We start from the raw sequence: 22,622 nt of genomic DNA, 5'->3' as shown, positions 1-22,622 counted from the left end.
AATGCTCCCCTCAGAATCACCACCCCATTTGCAGGCAATGAATTGAAGGAGGAACTTGGTCAGTTTCTCTCTGTTGCTCCAAAGGGCAGGACTCAAACCCGGGTGGAAATGGAAAGGAAGCAGCTGGCCCAACCCTATTGTTATGCAGAGTGAGGCAGCTGCTGCAGGCAGCAGTTGCTGGAGGGTGGCGCCAAGGTATTGGAGGACAGGGCTCTATGTGCCTTTTGGCCCACCTGCTGGCCTCAGTTTTGAAGTCAGATTTAACTGCCAGTCCAGTTGGCTTCTGTATGTGGAAATAGGAGGGGGGTAAGGCGCCATTGTTTCCTTCATCTCAGGCAGCAAAATGTCTTCAGTTAGCCCTGGGAAGCAGATGTCAGCTAGGGATGGACAAACGTACTCAAAGTGACCTTGTTATTTACATGGAAAATAACAAATTCACCCCTGTAGACTCAGAGGAGAGTTCTCCCTCAAAGCAAACTCTTGTTCCATGGACATGAGCTTTTGCACATGCATGATGTCAAAGTGCATCTCGGGAGCCGGTAGTTTGGAATTGCGTAGTGCCTCCTCGGAGCCAGAGTTGTGGTGGTGTTGGCGACGAGGAAGGAAGCTTCTAAGGATACTGTAGAATGACTAAAAATTTAGGGTGGGTGCTGCTGATTCCTCCTTCTGAGTGTTGAGCTAGAGTGGTGGCAGTGAGGAGGGAAACAGCACTGGATTAGGCAAGGAAAGGTTTAATCCAACCAATGCAGCATATGTGCAGAAACAGCATTGTTTGGATACAGACTGCACATGCCCAGAAACTCAGAATCAATCCCAAACTTAATAGTGAATTCATAAATCATTGGTCCAGGCTCATTAAAAAGGGGAGTATTACAAATGGGCGAGGCTCGCCCAGCGAGAGTAAAATTACGAAATTCGGTAATTTCAACTAAACATTGGGAAAAACTTCCTAATGGTAAAAGCTGTTTGACAGTGGGACAAACTGCCTTGGGAAGTGGTGGGTTCTCCTCCACTGGAGGTATTAAGCGAAGGCTGGATGCCCATTTGTCTGGGATGCTGTGTCTCCATTGAGCAGTGGGTTGGAGCAAATGTTCTCTAAGGTCCCTTCTAACTCTAGTGTGTGGGGATTCTAATTTGGGGGGGGCAGGGAGCAAATTATTTGAAAAGTTTTGGGGTGTTCAGTGTTAGCATACAGCAATGGTGTCTTCTCCTCCTCCTCCTCCTCTTCCTCCTTCCACTTTAAAATTGATTTTTACCACCATTCATGGCAGTAGTGGAGCTGATTTTGGTGGCTGGTGGCTGCTATTCCCCCCCTCACCTACCCTCTCAGAATGACAACACACGTCATTGCTCCAGGACATTCTTCTGGTGGTGGGATTTGGCCACAGGTTGATGGCCATGGAGCAGAGCCCAGATGCCAGCATGGGGGGAAAAGAGATACCACTGCCACTTGCCAGCCACAGTAATCCTTAACAACAACCACAACCCATAATTGATCCCCAGCTTTGGGGGACCCAAGTATCCCGCCCAATTCAAACTGAACACTTGAAAAATCAAATGTTTGGCTGGGCCCTACACAAAGCCCTTTGTGGGTGCAACCATCTTCTCATTGATAATATTGCTGTACTAATTAAGGAGCATAAAAATCAAAGGGAAAAGAAGGATAGATGAAAAGGCTTGGAGAGCTTTGATGATGCCATCAGAAAACAAGTTAAGCTGAACTCCCGAGAAGTAGATTGCCATTTACAGATGAGGTGGATGCCCATCCTTGCCATCAGTGGAGTGAGCTTGAATCTATGAGAAAGAATGAGGTTAGAATTACACACAAGATCACTCAAAGAGTGTGGTAGAGATTAATGTATCCTGAGGGGGTTGAGAATTAACAAGTAATCAGGCCTGTTCTTGGAAGACCCCTGTCAATTTTAGTCCCTTTGGCTGGTCAATGTCCTCAATATATAAGGCCACTTAATTATTTACTAGGAGCTTATACCCCCCCAAAAAAAAGAAAGAAAGAAAAGGCTAGTTAGTTAAAATCAATATGGATACAATCAATATGGATATGGGTACAATCAATATACAATCAATTAAAATCAATATGGATATGGGTACAATCCTATGCATGGCTGGGCAGGGAATGCTGGGAGTTGGAGGTTTTCTGACTAAACATGCATAGGATTGCACCTTATGTGTGTGAAAATTGGCTGCTGCCACTGGTCCAAAAAACAAAGGCAGTCATGTTGGCCACAGGAAAATCTCCCCAAATTCCAAAATCCATACAGTGTAACAGCTTTATTAGGCCAACTCAAAGATCACAAAAAAGTGCAAGCTTTTGAGATCTCCAGATCTTGTAAAGCAATCTGGAGATCTCAAAAGCTGGACATGTTTAGTTCTTATAAACACAGGAAGCTGCCTTATACTGAGTCAGACCCTGGGCCCATCTAGCCCAGTATTGTAGACACTGATTGGCAGTGGCTCTCCAGGGTTTCAGGCAGGTTCCTTTCCTAGCTGTACCTGGAGAAGCCAGGGATCGAACCTTCTGCATGCAAAGCAGGTGCTCTACCACTGAGCCACAGCCCCTCTTCAGGCAAGATGTTATGAAAAGCAGGTTGGTAGGAGGGGATGTGGGGAGAAGTTGTTGTCAGGATGCCTGCATAGTCAAGAGTCTTAAGATGATATGGAGGAGAGGAGGGTTTGAAGACTTTCAGACTGGGCTCTGCCAGGTGAGGTGATGGTTTCAAGTTTCAGTGCCCCTAAGACCACTGGGAAGAAGAAAATAGCAGACAATTGTAGATCCTCCATTTCTGAAAATATAACATCCAGGTGTTAACTCAAAACAGTATCCCATGCTGGGCGAACCACACATTTTCCTTGATTTGCTGGAAAAGAGAAGTAGGGATTCACCAGACCAAGGCTTGGCAAGCTTTGGGGACCCTTGGGCACATTTGGCAAACTGAGAAACTGTGGTGGGCACCACCACAAAATGGCTGCCATGGGAGATGTAGCTAGTCACAAAGGACAAGTAACCTGCCCAAATGACTGTGTAAAAGCCAGAGGTAGGGTCTGAGCCACAACACGATAAACAACTTCTTTGAACCCTCAGTTTTCAGCATCTTTTTTTCTCTTCTTTTTTCCAGTTCTTTTCATGGGGCTGGATGCGCTGCAGGGGGAAGCATTGGCCTCCAGCTGCCCGCCATCTTCATTTCCTAAGAATGTCTCTGAGCCCCATCATGTGGCCCAGAGGAAATGAAGATGGCAGCAGCTGGAGGGCCTCACTTTTCTTAGAAGTGATAAGAACATAAGAAGAGCCCTGCTGGATCAGACCAAGGGTCCATCTAGTCCAGCACTCTGTTCACACCATGGCCTACCAGCTGTCAACCAGGAACCCACAAGCAGGGCGTGAGTGCAACAGCACCCTCCCACCCATGTTCCCCAGCATCCATGTTCCCCAGCTCACTGCCTCTGTCACTGGAGGTAGCACATAGCCATCAAGATTAGTAGCCATTGATAGCCTTTTCCTCCAGGAGTTTGTCCCACCCCCAGCTGTCAGTAAGAAAATGTGTTAATTTTTTTTTTAAAAAAAAGTGGGATGGGGACGGCACCTTGGCGAGCACCAACAAAGGTGTCCGATTGTTCAATGGTGCCCATGAGTTCCACGTTGCCTACCCCCTGAACTAAGCAGCCTTTATGTTAACAAAGCTGGAGAAAAATTTAGAGGCTGTGTTAGGATAAAAAAAAAGAAAAAGAGTCAATAGAAGCCAAATGTGGTCACTTTACCTAGTAGCTGAAGGGGATGAACCCTCAGAGTATAAAGTCCCAGCTTCATTGGTGTGAAATCCTCTTCCTCTGGTGTAGGGTAGCCTCTGTTGAATGGCTGAATTCAGTGTTCTCCAAGTCATACTACTGGGCAGCTACACTTCCCATGATCCCTCACCACTGGCTATGCTGGATAGGGCAGATGGGAGTTACAGGCCAAAACATCTGAAGGGTTCCCCACCCCTGTTCTTGAGCCAAGCAAAGACTGAACCTCAGTCGCAGAGCAATACTATGCATGTAGAACAGTCTTCTCCAACCCAGTAGCCTCCAGAAGGGTTGAACTACAATTCCCAGAATTTCTGACCACTAGCCATGCTGGCTGGGGCACCTCAGTTTAAAAAGATCTTAGACAGCAGGGCTAGAAGAACCCATGTTTGATCAAGGGGTTGGAGCAACTCTTCTATGAGGGAAGGTTACAACAGCTGGGATTGTTTAGCTTGGAGAAAGGGTAAGGGGAGACATGATACAGAAGACACGATCTACAGAATTATGCATGGTGTGGAGAAAGTGGATAGGGAGACTTTTTCTCCCTCTCTCAAAATACTAGAACTCAGTGGGGTCATCCCATGAAGCTGATTGGTGGGAGATTCAGGACAGATAAAAGGAAGAGCTTCTTCACACAGTGCATAGTTAATGCACTTTTCTCATCTTACTAGAATGCAGGGTCATCCCACGAAGCTGATTGGTGGGAGATTCAGATAAAAAGAAGGACTTCTTCACACAGCACAGTTGTGAACTATGGAATTTACTACCACAAGAGGTAGTGACAGCCACCAATCTGGATGGCCTTAAAAGGGGGTTAAACAAATTCCTGGAGGAGAAGGCTATCAGTGGCTACTAGCCCTTATGGCTGTATGCTACCTCCAGTACCAGAGGCAGCGAGCCTATGTACACCAGTTGCTGCTGGGGAACCTGGGTGGGAGGGTGCTGTTGCGCTCATGCCCTGCTTGTGGGTTCCTAGTTGACAGCTGGTTGGCCACTGTGTGAACAGAATGCTGGACTAAATGGACCCTTGGTCTGATCCAGCAGGGCTCCCCTTATGTTCTTATGTATCCAATTACATGTGTACAGTTAGAGGGTGTGGATGCTGCAGTCCCTGATCCTTCTCTGAGCTCATATCATTTTTACACAAGGAGATAACTGGAATAGATATGTATATATGGCTGGGGGGGGGGGGGAGTGCATTTTGGGGGGGGGCAAATTTTGTCCCCCCATTTCAGATTTCTGAAAGATATAATGGTATATTTCACATTAACACTGCCATCCTAATCGTTTTTATTTTTCTGAAGTCCTATTAATTTTGATGGCATTTTCTTCACTTAACCTTAAAAAAACGTTTTAAGAGGTGAGAAACATCCAGAAGAATCATTAGATTTTGATGGAGTTAACTATCAAGAAAACATACTTAGGATTTCAGCTGTATTTTAATTCCCAGTGAACATCCCAGTTATTATTTGTATGTGAAAAGTGCCATTTCTTCAAGTAACACAGAACTCCAGCAACGGGAGGGGCGTGGGGAGAGATAAGTGAGCAAGCTACACTCAGGAGCCACCTGTGATGGAGAGGAGTACCTTGATTCATTTATCTTGCCTGTTGGGTTCTTCAGACCGGCACGGACGTTTGCCTCCTAGTTTGTAGCTTGAATGGCGTCAGGAGAGAAGGTTTATTAACTTGCCTCTCTGCAAAGTACACTAACAGCACTGGCTCTTAGCCACTGCCTGACATATATAAGATATGCTCCAGTTAGAAAGGGGACGAATGCCACCCTGCCAGTGGGAACGATGAGGCAAAGTGTCACGGGGCGGCATCTGTATACTACACGCCATATAAATATACAAAGTGGCTACTTAGATGGCTAGACCTCCTCTTGGGTGTTGCATTCACTCTCACGCAAATGTCCCCAGTGTGCACTGTGGGCTGCAGGAACACACTTGCTCAGTGCCATTCAGGATGGAGGCCCAGAAAGGCTATGCAACCTCAAGCGCGGGGATGCAGTTCCTTGCAATAACAGCAGCAAAACAGAACAAAGAACAACAACGATCAGTAGGCAGATCCCCTTAAGGAAGGGGTGGGCCCCATGCATCTCCCCGCCCCGGACTAAAAAAAGGTGTTTTAACAAACAAAATGGCATTATGTAGCCACTACGGAGCACTAAGAGGGTCAAATTTAGCTTGCAAACACACTAAAATTAACCCTTTCATCGCCACTGAGTGCTACCGAGCAGTTTTGCTGATGAATCTTGGTGGCAAACTGACAATTTTTATTTTTATTTTTTTAAAAAATGTTTCCCAGTGTGGCCCATGAGGGTGGGGTCCAGGGGTTGACAATGCCCCCAGACCTCCTTCAGTTGTGTACCCCTGCATTAATAGAGCTTGGGAATGTGGCATGCTTGTCAGCTCGGGGGCTAGCAAGTGTGTCACACCGAGAGCACAAGAGGGCCTTATAAGAATGTTTTATGCCATGGTGGGCCCAAGAATGCTGCATCACCCACCTACACACCTGCCAGGCAGGCCCAGGCAGGGATATTAGCCAGCAAGCAGTCCATCAGCGTGCCTGATGGATCCACTGAATCAATCTAAGCTGCAAACAATAAAAGGTTGTGGCCATTTCTTAACTCATACAGGTCTAGGTGTCATGTATGGCTCCCTCCCCACCTTTCGCCTGCAGTCTGCTCTGCTCTGCTTTGCCCGCACAGTCAGTAGCAGTGGACGCTGGTGGCACCGATGCCAGTGGGGCAGTGAATCTGCTCTGGGTTTCAATCAGAACGCGTCAGAACTCTGAAGGAGCTATTCAAGGTGAAAAGCACTTTGGAATTCACTGCAAAGCACCTGGGATAGCTCATAAGAACATGAGAAGAGCCCTGCTGGATTAGACCAAGGGTCCATCTAGTCCAGCATTCTGTTCACACAGTGGCCAACCAGCTGTCGACCAGGAGGCAGGGCATGAGTGCAATAGCACTCTCCCGCCCATGTTCTCCAGCAACTGGTGTACACAGGCTCACTGCCTCTGGCCCATAAAAGGGTGACCATGGAAATTGACTCGTTGAAGGCAGGCGAAGAAGGTGTGGAATGCATTAGAGCAGGGGTGTTGAACCTCAGGTCCATGGGCCATATGCATCCTGCCCAATCTGGCCCTCTGGGGTTTCCAAGATGCAGTGGAGGCTGGTGGCTCTGATGTCAGTGGGGTGGTAAATGTGCTCTGGGTTTCAGTCGGAACCAGTCAGAACTCTAAGGGAGCTATCCCAGGTGCTTTGCAGTGAATTCCAAAGTGCTTCACAGTGGATTCACTGCCCCACTGACATCAGAGCCACCAGCATCCACTGATCAGTAGGTATCAAAATCTCCCTCTCTCAAGACCACTTCCCATGTCACTTTTAAAAGGTGTGGGTGGGACCCCGGGGAATGGATTGTGGGGGAACGTAGGGATGGATGAATGTGTCAGCTTCACTTTCTCTCATTTTTGATTTTAAAAAATGTCATCCTTTTCTTCCTCTCTATGAAGAACTGTGAGAATTTGGGGACATTCTTATAAAAAAAACACATGGACTGAAATTCTTACCCATCTCCACCAGCCACATTCACAAGGTACGGCTATTCCCATCATGGAGAGGACCCTGCATACCTGCCTGCCATGTAGCTGTTGAAAATGAGGACCCTATTAGAAAACAAAACAAAAAACACGAAGGCAGCAACCCTAATTCAGTACCACAAACATTGCTGCTACACAGCTTTGATGTCTGTTTCAGCCCCAAGTAAGAATGTAGCTTGCATTTCTATAAACTTTACGAGAAGCTGGTGTCAAGACAGTAAAGATCGGCATTCAAAAATAAGGAAGCAAAGAAGGTATCAAGATGCTACTGAGCTTTCAGAATGGCAAAACAAGCCCAAATGCCAATGCTTTCAACATGTATTTAGGAATGTAACCAGAGGGAAGCCTTCCAGAGATATCTCTGGAGGAACAGAGTTTCAGACCAGTAATTACTAGGCCAGCTATAAAGGTACTGTTTTCCAGGTGTCACATCCCGGAGGCATGGATTAGCTTCAGTGACTTTGTGATGAGAAAACAGTCCCAGGTTCCCAAGGTGAGTTGGGGAAAAGAAGGGCAAATGGGAATGGGAAACGCTAGCTGCACAAACCAATTTCACAGTCTTTCCCATAAAAATACATGCCACTGCAGGCGAGTCAGTGTGGTGTAGCAGTTGGAGTTTGGGACGGGGACCTGGGAGATCTGGGTTCTAGTCCCCACTCGGCCATGAAGCTCACTGGGTGACTTTGGGCCAGTCACTGACTCTCAGCCTAGCCACCTCACAGGGCTGTTGTGAGGATAAAGTGGAGAGAAGAAAGGTCATGTATTCTGCCGTGGGTTCCTTGCAAGAGGAAAAAAGGTGGGATATAAAAGTAACAATGATAGATAGATAGATAGATAGATAGATAGATGATAGATAGATAGATAGATAGATAGATGATAGATAGATGATAGATAGTTAGATGATAGATAGATAGATAGATAGATAGATAGATAGATAGATAGATAGATAGATAGAGTTCCACTGTGCTGAGCTTCCGCTGTGAGAGCAGCGTACGTCGGGGCAGGAGCAACACCAGTGCCACGCTTGGAAGCACTGCTCTCCCCTCCCCTTACCAGGTGGGTGGAGCAACTACAAAAAAAGAAAAGGCTGTTCTAACCAGCAAGTGAGTCTGCAGGCAGCTGCCATTTCAATCCCCCATAATGCCTCTGGCCCCAAAGGCATTGTGGGAGAATTTAAAATGGTGGGTGCCCACTATAGCCACCCAGGCCCCAGTAGTGAGAGGAATGCTGGGCCTAGGTGGGTCGGTAACCACCCCAAAATGCCAAGCTCTGATGCTGGACCTGGGCAGGAGAACATTTATTTGCTTTCCTGAACTCTTTTCTTTTTTCCTGTCCTGGTACCGGGAGCTTGTTGACTAGCAAGGACGCTCCTTAGCAGCAACAGGCCAGAGCAGATCATCTGGCTCTCCTATAAAAGCTTCCAGGTCAGTGAGGTTGTGATTACTCGCAGGCAATTCATGCTCAGAAGCCAAAGCCAGTTTTCAATGTTACAGGCACTGGTCTGAGCTGCAACGCATGAAACAACGCCTTTGAACCAACAGTTTTCAGCACCTTTTTCTCTACCCCTTTCTTTTCGTGGGGCTGAGTCTGCTGGCATTGGTCTGCAGCCACACACCATCTTCATTTGCTAAGAATGTCTCTGAGCCCCATCATGTTGCCCAGAGTTATTCATGGGAAATGAAGATGGCAGCAGCTGGAGACCCTCACTTTCCTTAGAAATGATCCAGCTTCCAGTAAGGAAATGTGCTACTTCTCTTTAAATGTGGGAGGATAAGGGCGCCTTGGTGGGCACCAACAAAGGTGTCCAGGGGCACTTTGGTGCCCACAACACCATGTCACCTACCCCTGCTATAACAGATCTCCATCACTTCAGCTAGATCGACTGTAATTCACTAGGCATGATAAGTTGTGCATTAATCAGGAAGGAGAACAAAAAGAGGGTGCCACCCATGTTTTCCCTGCTGCATCTGTCTATCAGGAACTCACAACATTGAATTAGGCCATTGATGATTGGCTTGGTGAACTTAATTACCCACTCAGCTGTGTCTCTAACCTGGATTTTAACTGTGAGGTTCACCTGGCAAAATACAAACACGGCTGTGCAACTGATTCAAGAAAATGTAAGAAGATCCCTGCCAGATCAGACCAAAGGTCCATCTAGTGCAGCAATCTTTTTCTCACAATGGCCAACCAGATGCCTCTGGAAATCCCAAAAGGAGGGCATGAAGTCAAGAGCCCCCCGCCCCAAGTTTGCCTTCAGCAACTGGTATTCTGAGCAGGGACAGGGGGAAAATTTGTTTAGTTTGCATTTCAATGTGAACTTACCTAATTTTGCACTTTCAAAGCAATACATGACCTGAAATCCAGTTATCCTTTGAAATTCGCACTGAATTTTGCAATGAGTTCTCCATTCAAAAATTGCATACAAAAATGTACATTTTGGGGGAAGTAAACACAAAAATGCACATATGAGAGAAAATAACATTAAATGCATTATATTAGGAAACTTTCTTGCAAACATGTGCATATTAGGAAACATTGTAAACAAAAATGCATGTATTTGGTGAAGTATGCACAACAATGCATACACATTGTCATGCAAACTGTCTTTTTTTTTAAAGTTCTGGGCAAACTGAATGTAAGATTGGGGGGAAAAATGAGAAGGGGAGAGAAACCAAAAATTGACAGATTCGTCCATGCCGAATTCAGAAGTATATTGCACTTGAATGTGGGAATTCAGGTTAGTTAACATGGCTGTTAGCTATCGAGAGACCTATCATCCATAAATTTGAAAAGGAATGGGCAGCTAATAGACAACATGGGGTTACTTCTAATGCTGGCTTTCCTAGTTTATTTATTTAATGTACTGTATATCCTGCCCTTCCACCAAAAATGGCCTTCAAGGTGGTGAACAATAATAAAATAAAGATTAAAACAATACCTTAATTAAAATGTAACATAAAAACAAATTAATAAAAACACAACAATATAAGAAATGAACAGCGCCAGACCAATTAAAAAACCCTTCATCAACAGACCAGCTTACATGTCAAAGGCCTGCCTGAATAAAACATCCTTGCCTGGTGGACAACAGAGAGTATGCTAACTGAGCCCTGGGGTTTTGGTATGTTCTGCACCAAGGCTGGACAGAAGGTTTTGGACTTCAACTCCCAGAAGACCCTGGCAGCATGGCTAATGGACAGGAATGCTGGGAGTTGAAGTCCAAAACATCTGGAGGTCCGGCCACTCCTTTTCTGCCCACTCCTATTCTACGCCACAGACAAACTGCTCTGATTAAATGGAGCAGACTCCGATAGACTGATAGCCTCGGTTTGTCAGCAAGTGGTGGATGTCTATTCTAAATTTGTAATTCTGAGTGAGCCACTATCTCCTCACTGTTATCCAGGGATATCATTAATAATCTGGAGATCTTTACTTGGGGGCTTCCACAGCAAAGCACAAATTTGCAGCCCTGCGCTAATTTTCATACATTCCAGCCAAACCTTTTATAAAATGTATGGTCTGGCACCTGTGTATGTCTGTCAGGCTTTGATTACTCATCCGGGCTCTGTGCAGGTGCTAGTAATGTAATATGTTTATTAACAAGGTTATATACAGCTCCGTGGCAGGGCACCTAATACAGGCCTGCAACAGACTTTCTCCGACACAAATGAAACAGTGGGAAGGAAGAGTCTGGAAGAAGCTGTGCACCATTAATTCATTGTGCCTGAATACACCACAGCAACCATAGATATATGTCAGAAATGAATGCCCCAGTCACCATCAGTTGGGTGCCTAGATCTCCTGGCTAAGCTCATGGCATGGTGGCCAAAGGAACTTTTCCTTGCAACAAGGCAGCACACATAGCAGTCTAAGATTGAGGTCACCAGCGACAGTAGGCACAGTCCCTTGGACTGTAGCAGGCTGTGGAACTGATGAATAGAGCTGATGACTCACAGCAGGAACGAAATGCAATCAGGCATCTAGTGGGGCACAGGGAGCCGGTAGGAGGCTCAGTTGCTTTTAGGGACAGTGAGCTTCCCACCCCACCAGAGCTCTAGCACTTACAAAGGTAGTAGGCCGGATGCAATCAGACCCTGTTGCATTGACTTGGGTGGAGGGGAGTGTGTGATGACATTGTATTAGGGATGTCGGAGAAATCCGCAACGGAATCAAATGAGTTTGGACTTCTATGAATCTGACCCACAGATTCTGCAGCAAACCAGCTTTTTCTGAGTTGCATGGATTCTGCAGGCTTGTAGACCAGTGTATTTTTTATTTATTTATTTTATTTTCTGGAATTTTATGCAAATTTAGTCATAGAAGCATATGTTTTGTTTTGTTTTTAATGCTGAAAATGTGCATTTCTCCCATAGGCTAAAGTATGGAAATGCACATTTTGGGAGGATTTCTGCATTGGGGTGGGATTGCATATTTGGGGGGGGGGGATTTGCACCAATGTGGATTGGTGCAAATATGAATTTGTACGAATTTGGGAAACAGGAAAAAAATCTGATCCTGTCAGTGACAGAATGAAAGGCACCTGACAATCCACGAAATGCAGACGGAATGGAACTTACAAAATCTGTGTATCCCTACTCTTAGACTGCTGCATGTGCTGCCTTGTTGCAAGGATAAGTTCTTTTGGCCACTATGCCATAAGCTTGGCCAGGAGACCTGGGCACCTAACTGATGGTGACTGGGGCATTCATTTCTGACATATATCTATGGTTTCTGTGTTGTATTCAGGCACAGTGACAGAGCCGATCCAGTAGATATTGTTTACTTGGACTTCCAAAAGGCTTTTGACAAAGTCCCTCACCAAAGACTCCTGAACAAACTTAGCAGTCCTGGAATAAGAGGACAGGTCCTCTTCTGGATCAGTATCTGATGGTGGAGAATTCCACCACAGACTCCAATGAGTCCTCCGGAGTCCGTGGCAGAACAGAGCACTCACCTCCACCTCCCCACGGAATCCGTTTGGGTCGGATCCCTCTCGTCGTTGATCCTGTGGAGCCGGCCGCCTGCTCTGCATCACTGGTGAATGTTGATACGGCTGGCAGCCACTGCCGTGCTGTATTGCTGTATAAGTAAGTCTCCGGACACAAATGGTGTAGTGGGCGCCATTTGTGGCCACTACACCATTTGCATCCGGAGACTGACTTATACAGCAATACAGCATGGCAATGGCTGCTGTCCGTATCAATGAAATTCACCAGCAATGCAGAGCAAGCAGCCAGCTCTGCAGGATCAACATGGAGCAGAGCCGGCCTGGCTGGATTCTGGCGGGAGGGATGGATCGCCTTCCCCCACCGGCGGATTCCCCTGCAGAACGACAGGTAGGGAATCCGGCCATCCCTAAACTGATTAAAGAACAGAAAGCAGAAAGTAGGAATAAATGGCAAATTCTCCCAATGGAGGGAAGTAAGTAGTGGGGTCCCACAGGGATCTGTGTTAGGACCAATGCTTTTCAGCATGTTCATAAATGATCTGGAATTAGGAGTGAACAGTGAAGTGGCCAAGTTTGCAGATGACACCAAATTATTTAAGATGGTAAAAACAAAAAGGGATTGTGAAGAGCTCCAAAAGGATCTCTCCAAACTGGGAGAATGGGCATCTAAATGGCAAATGCAGTTCAATGTAAGCAAGTGTAAAGTGATGCACATTGGGGCAAAAAATCCCAACTTCAAGCTCAGATCCAATGGGATCTGAGCTAGAGGTTACCAACCAGGAAAAAGATCCTGGGGTTGTGGTGGACAGCTCAATGAAGTTGTCAGCCCAGTGTGCGGCCGCTGTAAAAAGGCAAACTCCATGTTAGGCATAATTAGAAAAGGAATTGAGAATAAAACTGCCAATATCATACTGCTCCTATGTAAATCTATGGTGCGACTATGCTTGGAATGCTGTGTACAGTTCTGGTCACCACACCTAAAAAAAAAGATATTGTAGAGCTGGAAAAAGTGCAGAAAAGGGCAACTAAAATGATCAAGGGGCTGGAGTATCTCCCCTATGAGATAAGGTTACAATAGCTGGGATTGTTTAGCTTGGAAGAAAGGAGGGTAGGGGATCATAGAATAGTAGGGTTGGAAGGGGCCTATAAGACCATCGAGTCCAACCTGGGTATGTATAAGGGAAGGTAGTCTGCTAGGTACCCTGGTCCCAGGTTGTTTAGGGCTTTATATGACAATAACATAACCATGTAGATGTCTCAGTAGCTAATAAGCAGCAACACACTAACACAGCTACCCCTCTAAAAATATTACATGGCCATGCTTAGAGCTATCATGTCCAAGACATGATTGATGTCTACAGAATTATGCATGGTGTGGAGAATGTGGATAGGGAGACATTTTCTCCCTCTCTCAAAATACTAGAACCAGGGGTCATCCTATGAAGCTGATGGGTGGGAGATTCAGGACAGATAAAAGCAAGAGCTTCTTCACACAGTGCATAGTTAAAGTATGGAATTTGCTACCACAGAATGTAGTGATGGCCACCCATTTGGATGGCTTTAAAAAGGGGTTGGACAAATCCCTGGAGGAGAAGGCTATCAGCCCGGATGGCTATATGCTACCTCCAGTACCAGAGGCAGTGAGCCCGTGTGCACCAGTTGCTGGGAAACATGGGTGGGAGGGTGCTGTTGCACTCGTGTCCTGCTTGTGGGTTCCTGGTCGACAGCTGGTTGGCCGCTGTGTGAACAGAATGCTGGACTAGATGGACCCTTGGTCTGATCCAGCATGGCTCTTCTTATGTTCTCTGTCTCTGTCGTCTCTCTCTTTATATATATAGTAGCCAGCAACTTGTCCTCTAGAGCTGGTTGCTTTAGGGTAGTCATGTGTCCTACTTCACAGAGGACAGTCCTCTCTCTGAAGGCAGACTCTATTTGAAGGACTGTCCAGTCCAAATCCAGCTGAAAGACAAAGAACCACAAGAAATGTGAGGCCTTGAAGTTACGCATCTGAAGTCAGTACCTGGACAGCAGAACTGAGCAGGCACACACCTGGTCACAGTCTTCAGCGTTACGGGAGGATGTATTGCATTTCTTTTCCAATTACAGTAATGATTTCTATGTTTGCATCTAACTCTATGAATTAGCACACACAATTTTATGCAAGCCTGTGTCCTTTTTTGTCCTCTTCTTGAAGGGTGATGCATCTCCTCTTCTTTGGAATTGTGTAAGCGGCCCCTGTATTTGAGCCCCCCAAAGAGAAAACCAGTCCAGGGGCAACCAGACCCAGGCAGAAGGGGCAGCAAGGGGAAAACCACTGTCATTTGAGGGGGCAGAGGTTGGTTGGGTGATTCACTGGGCTGATCCTGACATGGTTTTCTTCAGTGAAACAGGGTGCTTTTGGTATATTTCCTGTGGTGAAAGATACGGGACAAATATGTGAGTCTCGAGGCACCTTCAAGCAGGGGCGTCGAATCTCTTTCTGCCTGAAGGCCAAATTCAATTTAGCAGAGGCTCTCAGAGGCCACATGCCAGTGATGGGCTTGCTGCCAGTAACTAAACCTTAGGAGAGGCATTTCAACCTTTTAGAAAAAGCCACTCAAAAGCCAGGCAACCACCAAATGATAGGTGGTTGGGGGAAAGTGGCTGGACCAAGGGAAGGGTGTGTGGCTATCTGGAGCCCACAAGAGGGCCAGATTTGGCCTCCAAGAAGGCTAGATTTGTCTCATGGACACAATATTCAACTCCCCTGTCTTAAAGACTAACCAATGTATCACAGTGTAAGTTTCTGTGGACTACGGTCCACCCCATCATAAATGTGTGAGTCTTTAAGAAGCCACAAGAATCTTCATTGCATTTATTTATTTATTTATTTATTTATTTATTATTTGTGGTATTTATGCACCACTGAATATAATAAAATCTTTCAGTGGTTCACAATATTAAAATGCAATATTAAAAACACAACATGAAAACACGTCATTAAAACATAGCGTTAAAAACACTGCCAACTACAAGAAAAATCAAGGAGCAGTAAAATGGAGTGGCATAATTAATTCACAGCCCAGGGAAAGCCTGGGTGAACAAGTGAGTTCAGGAGGTGTTTAAAAGATGTCACGTTCCCTGCCTCCTGAACTACATGAGGGAGGGTTTTCCTGGGGCGGGGGGTGCTGCTACCAAGAAGGCCCCCATCTGGGTACTTCATGGCGACATTCTGTTCATTTTGGAATGACCAGTAAGGCCTCCTCTGATGATCTTAAGGGTCACCTGGGTACATATAAGGGAAGGTGGTCTGCTAGGTACCCTGGCCCCAGGTTGTTTAGGGCTTTATATGACAATAACATATCCTTCTATGTGGCTGGGTAGCTAATAGGCACTAACGCGCTAACACAGCTACCCCTCTAAAAATATTGCATGGCCATGCTTAGAGCAGTTTTCACTAAGGAACTGTTTGAAGAGGGGAACAATAAAAAAAATGAAGGCAAGAGATTAAAACAGTAGCAGCAACAATAACAACAACAATGGGAATATGAGAGGGAGAAGGAAGTTGAAACTAAATGGGATTAAAAAGATTAAAAAGATGGCAAGCTAAACATTAAGTTGATAGTGGAGAAAATTACAACACAGGGTATTGAATTAGGAGGCATAGAGAGGTTAAAAGATCAATCAAATCAATACCATGCTCTACAGAAAAAAAGGACAGAAGTATTCCTGAGAAAGAAAACATCATGCGAGCATCAGCAGCAAGATGCAGGCCATTCATTCCGTTACAGCAGGGGTGCACAAGAGCCAGCCCGCAGGCTGCCTGTGGCTCTCCAGGGCTGTTTGTGCAGCTCTTGCATGTTCTCTCCTGCACTGCCTTTCCACCTTTAAAAAGCTGCCCCACAAAGAGGCTAATGTTGACTATAATTCGTGATGATTAAAACGCAATTAATAATAACTAAGAAAGACAAATAACTAACAACAAAGTTGAGAGGGAAATCCAGCACAGCAGAGTGTCCCTGAAACAGCTGAGATAACAATGGATCAAAGAATCACCATCAAACAGGTCACCCCGCACACATATATGCTCCACCAAAGAGCCATGTCTTCACTACATAGAAGAAGGTAGGGCTGGCCCAAGACATTTTGTTGCCTGAGGCAAAGGACAAGGTGGCTTCCACTCCCCAGGCCACCTAGAGAAGTTGACTGCACTGGCAGTCGAATCTTACTTCAGCATTGGCTACAGGATAGTGAGGCAGCAGGCTAATCTGGGAGGTCCAGGACAGATTGTGCGGCATATGTCACTGTGCTGTCCAACAGAGGGGAACCACTGGGGAGTTCATGACAACAGCTGGGAGGTTTCTACCACCACCACCTCCAGCACCTGCCACCTGAGGCGATCACCTCACTCTGCCTAGTGGTAGGGCTGGTCCTTGAAGGAGGCCAGGGACAGCAGAACCAGATGGGCCTGCCTCGGGAGAGTGTTCCATTGCTGCGGTGGCATGACTGAAAGAGCCCTATCCTGTGTTCTTGCCTTTTGTGTCTCAAATGGCAGAGGGGACACAGGGAAGGGCCTCCAGTGACAATCCATGTATTTAGGTAGATATCGATGGAGACATCTCGAAGACATATATCCCATGCCCCATCATCCCAATGGAGGAGGGAACTTGGGAAGAGCTGCTATTTTGCTCTTATACTGCTTCCGTCTGTGTGGTTTTAGGGGAAAGTCAGAGCCATTGTGGTTGATTCCTCTTCTAACACCAGGGTTGGATTAGGAACCTTGTGTGGCTCAGAGTGGTAGGCGGCAGTATTGCAACTGAAACTCTCCCCACGACCTGAGTTTGATCCCAGCGGTCCCAGGTAGCCGGCTCAGGTCGACTTAGCCCTCCATCCTTCCGAGGTCGGTAAAATGAATACCCAGCTTTCTGGGGGAAAGGTAGTCACGACTGGGGAAGGCAAACCATCCCGCTACAGTCTGCCATGAAAACGCCAGTACAAGCGGCGTCCCTCTAGGAGTCAGCAATGACTCGGTGCTTGCACAGGAGGAACCTTTCCTTTCCTCAAGTCCTCACACGACGTACACTTCACTAAAAAGGATGAAACTCACCACCAAACAAAGAGGACGGGGTGCCGGTTTGCATCAAATTTGCCTATGCTGATTTATGTGTCCAGATGCACATTTAGAAATAATTAATATAATTAAAATGGAAGTCCAGCACATCAAACTGGAGTGGGGAAGACTGTGACTAGATGACCCCTGTGTGCCTCCTGCCCAGACTGCTCTCCAGTGCTCTCTGTTGATGGGCAGCTTCAGGGCCCCTGCTGGTCTCCTAGCTTCGCATGGTTCTTTATGTTTATACCAGACTTGGACTGGGCAGAACTTCCAACAGAGTAGGGGTGGCAAACTGTGGCCCTCCAGATGTTGTTGGACTGCACTTCCCATCAGCCCTCACCATTGACTCTGCTCGCTAAGGCTCTTGGGAGTTGCGGTCCAACAACATCTGGTGGGCCGCATGTTCCCCATCCCTGAATTAAAGGGTGCCTTCCAATAGAGGACTGTCCCTTGACAGCCCTTCAAACTGAGGACTGTCCTCCAAAAAGTGGGACCTATAGCCACCCTGCCACCCCTCACACGTAGTTGCAGGCTGCATGCAACTGCACAGGAAAATCTCAGCATGTGGAAGTCATTACTGGTGATCAGGTTATGAGGGCCTCAAGACAGAGGAGTATGGAAGGAGGGGGCAAGAAACACTGTTTGAGAAACATTGTTTCAAAATCAAAAGCCCCAGTTCCATTCACAGTGGGGGAGGGGGTCTGCACTGCACTGAACACTGGTCACTGGAACATGCTTAAAGGAGTGCACAAGTGCAACATGGTTAGAGGAGGAGGGTAATTAACTGGATTGTCCCCTTTTGGTTGCATCTCTCTGGTGCTCAGCTGGAAGGTGAGAGATCGGGGCAACAGCTACAGAGCACGGGCAGGCATATGGTGAATACAGAGTGAAAGATCAAGAATGGAAGAGCAGGGCTGGGTGGGGATGTCCTTTGTCTGATGTCTGTAAAATAAATAGCCCTGCCCTAGTGACATGCATATTAAAAACTCTGCCATTAAAGCCATATCCATGGCCGCTTGGGCACCAAGGAAGCCCTCCATCCCATCATTTAAGTTGTGTGTGATGCTGCATGCTCCTTGTCGCTGTGTGCTTCCCTGTATTCTTTCCAAGGGCAGTTCCCTCCCACCTACTGCGTGGGACTGAATATGCTAGGGGTCACCCTTCCCTCCCCCTGCCGCCCCAAATGTCTCTTTCTTCTCCTTCAACAACAAAGGTGCAGAGATAGGATTTATACCTCTTTGCCCCGGTGACAACTGTGTCTGAGGGCCGCATCGGCATTTGCGAGGATTAGGCTTTAAAACGGTGTGCCAAACAGTTGGTCCTGTTCCTGGTCTGTCAAACCCCTTGGATCATTTTATTTACAGCTCTGTCACAGCATTCTCCCGGCCTTTCCCCAGCATACGTGCACAATAGCAAATGAGCTGTGGTAGCAGGGAACAAAGAGGAGGGCCGTTTTGGAAATAGGAGGCCAATGTCTCAAGAGGGCAGCTTTTAAGACATCCCAGGGATTGATTGGGTGTGCTTGGCCTTAAAGGCAGAGCAGTTCATCATCAAACAATTCCACCCTCGAAGAATTTCCCACGGAATTTTGTAAGTGGCATAGAATCTGGTATCTCTGATGAAGATTCAGGGTCTCCCCCACCGCACTCTTCCCTCCCCAGTTTCTGGCTATTTAGGGTGGTGGAGATGCATGATAAAACTGGCCGAGAGAGAGAGAGAGTGGTGGCAACTTCAAGATTAACAGCATTATTGTGCCTGAAGCATTCATGCATCAAAGCCCACTTCCAGAGATGCATGAAGTGTCATCCTCAGTTGGGAGGTGTGTGCGTGCGTGCGCATGTGTATGTGTGTGTGTATATCTATATACAAACACACACATTGGGATAGGGCTAAAAATTGTAAGCAGTGGGTTCAGATGGTCATGAAATGCAAGAGATACAGGCTGAAAGAGTTCAGTGTAAAGTTTAAATGTATGCAAGTTTTTAGGCGAGCACAGTGATCATCAACAACAGCAGTGATAACAACAACCTTCCTAGCTTTGCTGTGATGAGATGGGAGAGGAAGCCACTGTCTCCATTGAGACCTAGGTGGACAGAATCTAACTAAATTGCTACATTCTTGTTCAGCGATTTCATGTTGGTGTTTTCCTTTTAAGTTCCCTTGCTGAAGAACAGTGTCTTGAAGGTCAGCTGCAGAATGCCTTGGGAGACAGCCATTTTCTCCCACTGCTTTCTGAATGCTATTTTTTAAAAAAATGTTAGATTTGTGTCCATTTCTTATTTTGCATAGAGACTTGCATGTTTACCTAGTATAGACAGAAGGCACTGTTGGCAGGTGATGGGATAGCTTACATTGCAGGATGAGCAGATGAACCAGTTGTTGATGGCGTGGCCAGTATTATCAGGTTCTGTAATAGTATGGCTTTGAATGGATATGGGGACAGAATCGACATCTGGTTTTTTTTCCAGTCTGGTCTCTGGATTTGTGTCTCTATTAAGTAGCCTTTGATTGCTGACAAGTAGCTGCTTTATGTTAGGAGGCTGACTGTAACAAGCAATAGGTTGGATTCAGATTTAGGCCTACTGAGAATAGACCCACCGAAGTCAATGGGATGTACATTAGCCATGACTGATTTCAGTTCAATTTATTTCAGTGGTCTACTCTAAACAGGACTAAATCTGGATCAGGCTCAAAATCTGCAAAACGCCTCAGCACTAAGGAAACAAACATGGCATGTAGCCTTGTTGGTCCATTAAGGGGATTTTTTTAAAAAAAATAAACAGGGTTATACCTGTATTAGGCCTAATGAATATGCCACAAAGTAGGGAGAAAACTTTTGAATCTTCTTTGGGCTAGGTGTTACGTAAAGGGGAAGGCAAGGGAGCAAAAGATGCTGCCAGTGATAGCAAAACGAAGGTCTCAATCTGCATTTTAACAGACGGAGTTGTTATGCAGACTTAGTTATGTTAGATCATGATTGGTGCAAGAATGAACTTGGGTTGCCCCAAAGTACACAAAGGTTGATGTATGTCCTGCACAGCTGCCTTGGCTTTCCTCACAGCTTTCAGCCACATCCCTACTGCTCCTCCATTACTCGATTTCTCCTTCTCTCATGCCATTTTGTTAAAAAAAACAAAAACAAATCATGGATTCGAACAAATCCTTAGATAAGAATGAATCATGCAAAATGCACATCTTTATGCAAATGCGGCCAGCTTCTTTAAATCAGCCTGATTTGCATAATCCTCTCCGCATATAAAATATGGTTTTCTGTACAAGAGGATATGAGTGCTAGGAACATAGACTGAAAGTTCTCGTAACCTGGCATGATGACAGTGAAGCCTGGTTCCAGGACATGAGGATCAGAGCTGGTGACTCCCACATCAGGGTCAGGGATCAGGGCAGGTGATTCCTTCACTAGAGCATAATTCAACAGAACATGAAGCAGCAAACTTACAGAAGCTTAGCAGGTCTGGCAGTGGAGGCTGGTAGCTCCAATTTCGGTGGGGCTGTGCATCCATTCTGGGTTTTAGTCAGAACCAGACAGAACTCTAAAGGAGCTATCCAAGGTGCTAAACCTATCCCCAAAATAGGCTCAGCACCTTGGATAGCTCCTTTAGAGTTGGTTCTGGTAACTAAAACCCAGAATGGATTCATAACCCCACTGAAATTGGAGCCACCAGCCTTCATGGGGTCTGGGTCTGGCCAGTGTCTGGATGCAGCCAAGTATCTGCCATCCTGAATTCCATAATGGACACATTCCATAATCACATTTAGAGTTAGGGGCAGCATCAAGGTGGGACTGGTTGGGCACCTGTCAAGGGCCCAGCCCGCAGCAGGGGCCCAGTGGCAAGAGCCCCCTGGACTTGCTCTTCCTCTTCACCACTGCAGCCTTCCTGTTTGCCCACCCCTTGTTTTGGCCCAGACGATGGTGGTGGTGAGAAGGAGGAGCAGGAGATGCCACAGCCTGCTTGCTCTCTGCCTGTCAAGCAAGCAAGTGGGAGCCAGGATGAGAAAGAGGGTGAAGAGCAAGAGCAGCTGGTGACCATGGCAATGAGAAGGGAGACTCACTGGGGGGGGCATGGAGGGGGCCTTGCCCAAGGGCCCCCCAAAGCCTAGAGCTGGCACTGTTCAGAGCCATTGAGTGTTTAAGAAATGATGCCAATTGCAGGGTACTGTTACGGTAAAAGTAATTCAATCTATGAAAATAAATAGCACGCTTTACAGTTATTCAAACAGGAAAAAGGCATTGAAAAACAGGAAACTGCTGCAAAGCAGGAGGAAAGTTGCTAAGAATGCGATCCATTATCTTCTTAAATCTTACGGCTGAAGCAAAGTGTGCTACCTCTTTAATACTATTTGGGATCACTGCGCTGAAGAAAGAGCTTAATTCCCCACCCCCACCCCCATGTTATGTGTTTTGGGGCAACACTAACCTAATATCAATTACATTTGCAACATTTACAGTGCAGTCCTACACGCATCTACTCAGAGGTAAAGCTCACTGAATTCAGTGGGGCAGTACAGGATGCAGCCTTAATCGATCAGTGCCACAGCCTTCCCCTCCCTGGTGCCCTCCAGATCTTTTGGACTTCCCACCTCCCACCAACCCGGGCCAACATGGCCAGTGGCCAGGAATGCTGGGAGTTGTAGTCCAAAACATCTGGAGGACACCAGGTTGGGGAAGGCTGGATCATGAAACAGTTGTATTTGGGAGCAGTGCATTAACTGATCATTGTCCTCTTAAGTCCAGCCCAGCCTCCAGACTGCTCCTTCCCCATTCTCTTGTCCTGGAGAAACCCTGCCACATGGCTGTGTTAAGAGCTCTGCCATGGAGCTGTACCGAACCCTGTTAAATAAACGAGTAAGGGCGCAATCCTATGGCCGCTAGACAGCATCTAGATGGCCATAGGATTTTTTGGTTTCTGGGAACTGAGCTTGGAGCCAAGGCTCTGAGCTGGGCTCCCAGAAATACGACTCCCATCCCCGGCCTCCTCATAGGTGGTGCAGTTCATCCCTGGTTCCACACTTGTAAGAGCAGCACAGAGCAGGCAAAAAGGGGGCGTTCCCAAGGGCGGGGAGAGGAAGGGACCGCAGAAGCACCATCATGATGCTCCCTATACGCCATCTGGCCTCCCCTCCCGCCACTCTGATGTACCCCGGTTAGACAGCCAAAGT

The sequence above is a fragment of the Heloderma suspectum genome, chromosome 11 (genome assembly GCF_057233095.1).
Source record: "Heloderma suspectum isolate Gila_16-S chromosome 11, 16-S_ref, whole genome shotgun sequence".
In the NCBI taxonomy this organism is placed as follows: Eukaryota; Metazoa; Chordata; class Lepidosauria; order Squamata; family Helodermatidae; genus Heloderma; species Heloderma suspectum.
This window is presented reverse-complemented; position numbering follows the sequence as displayed.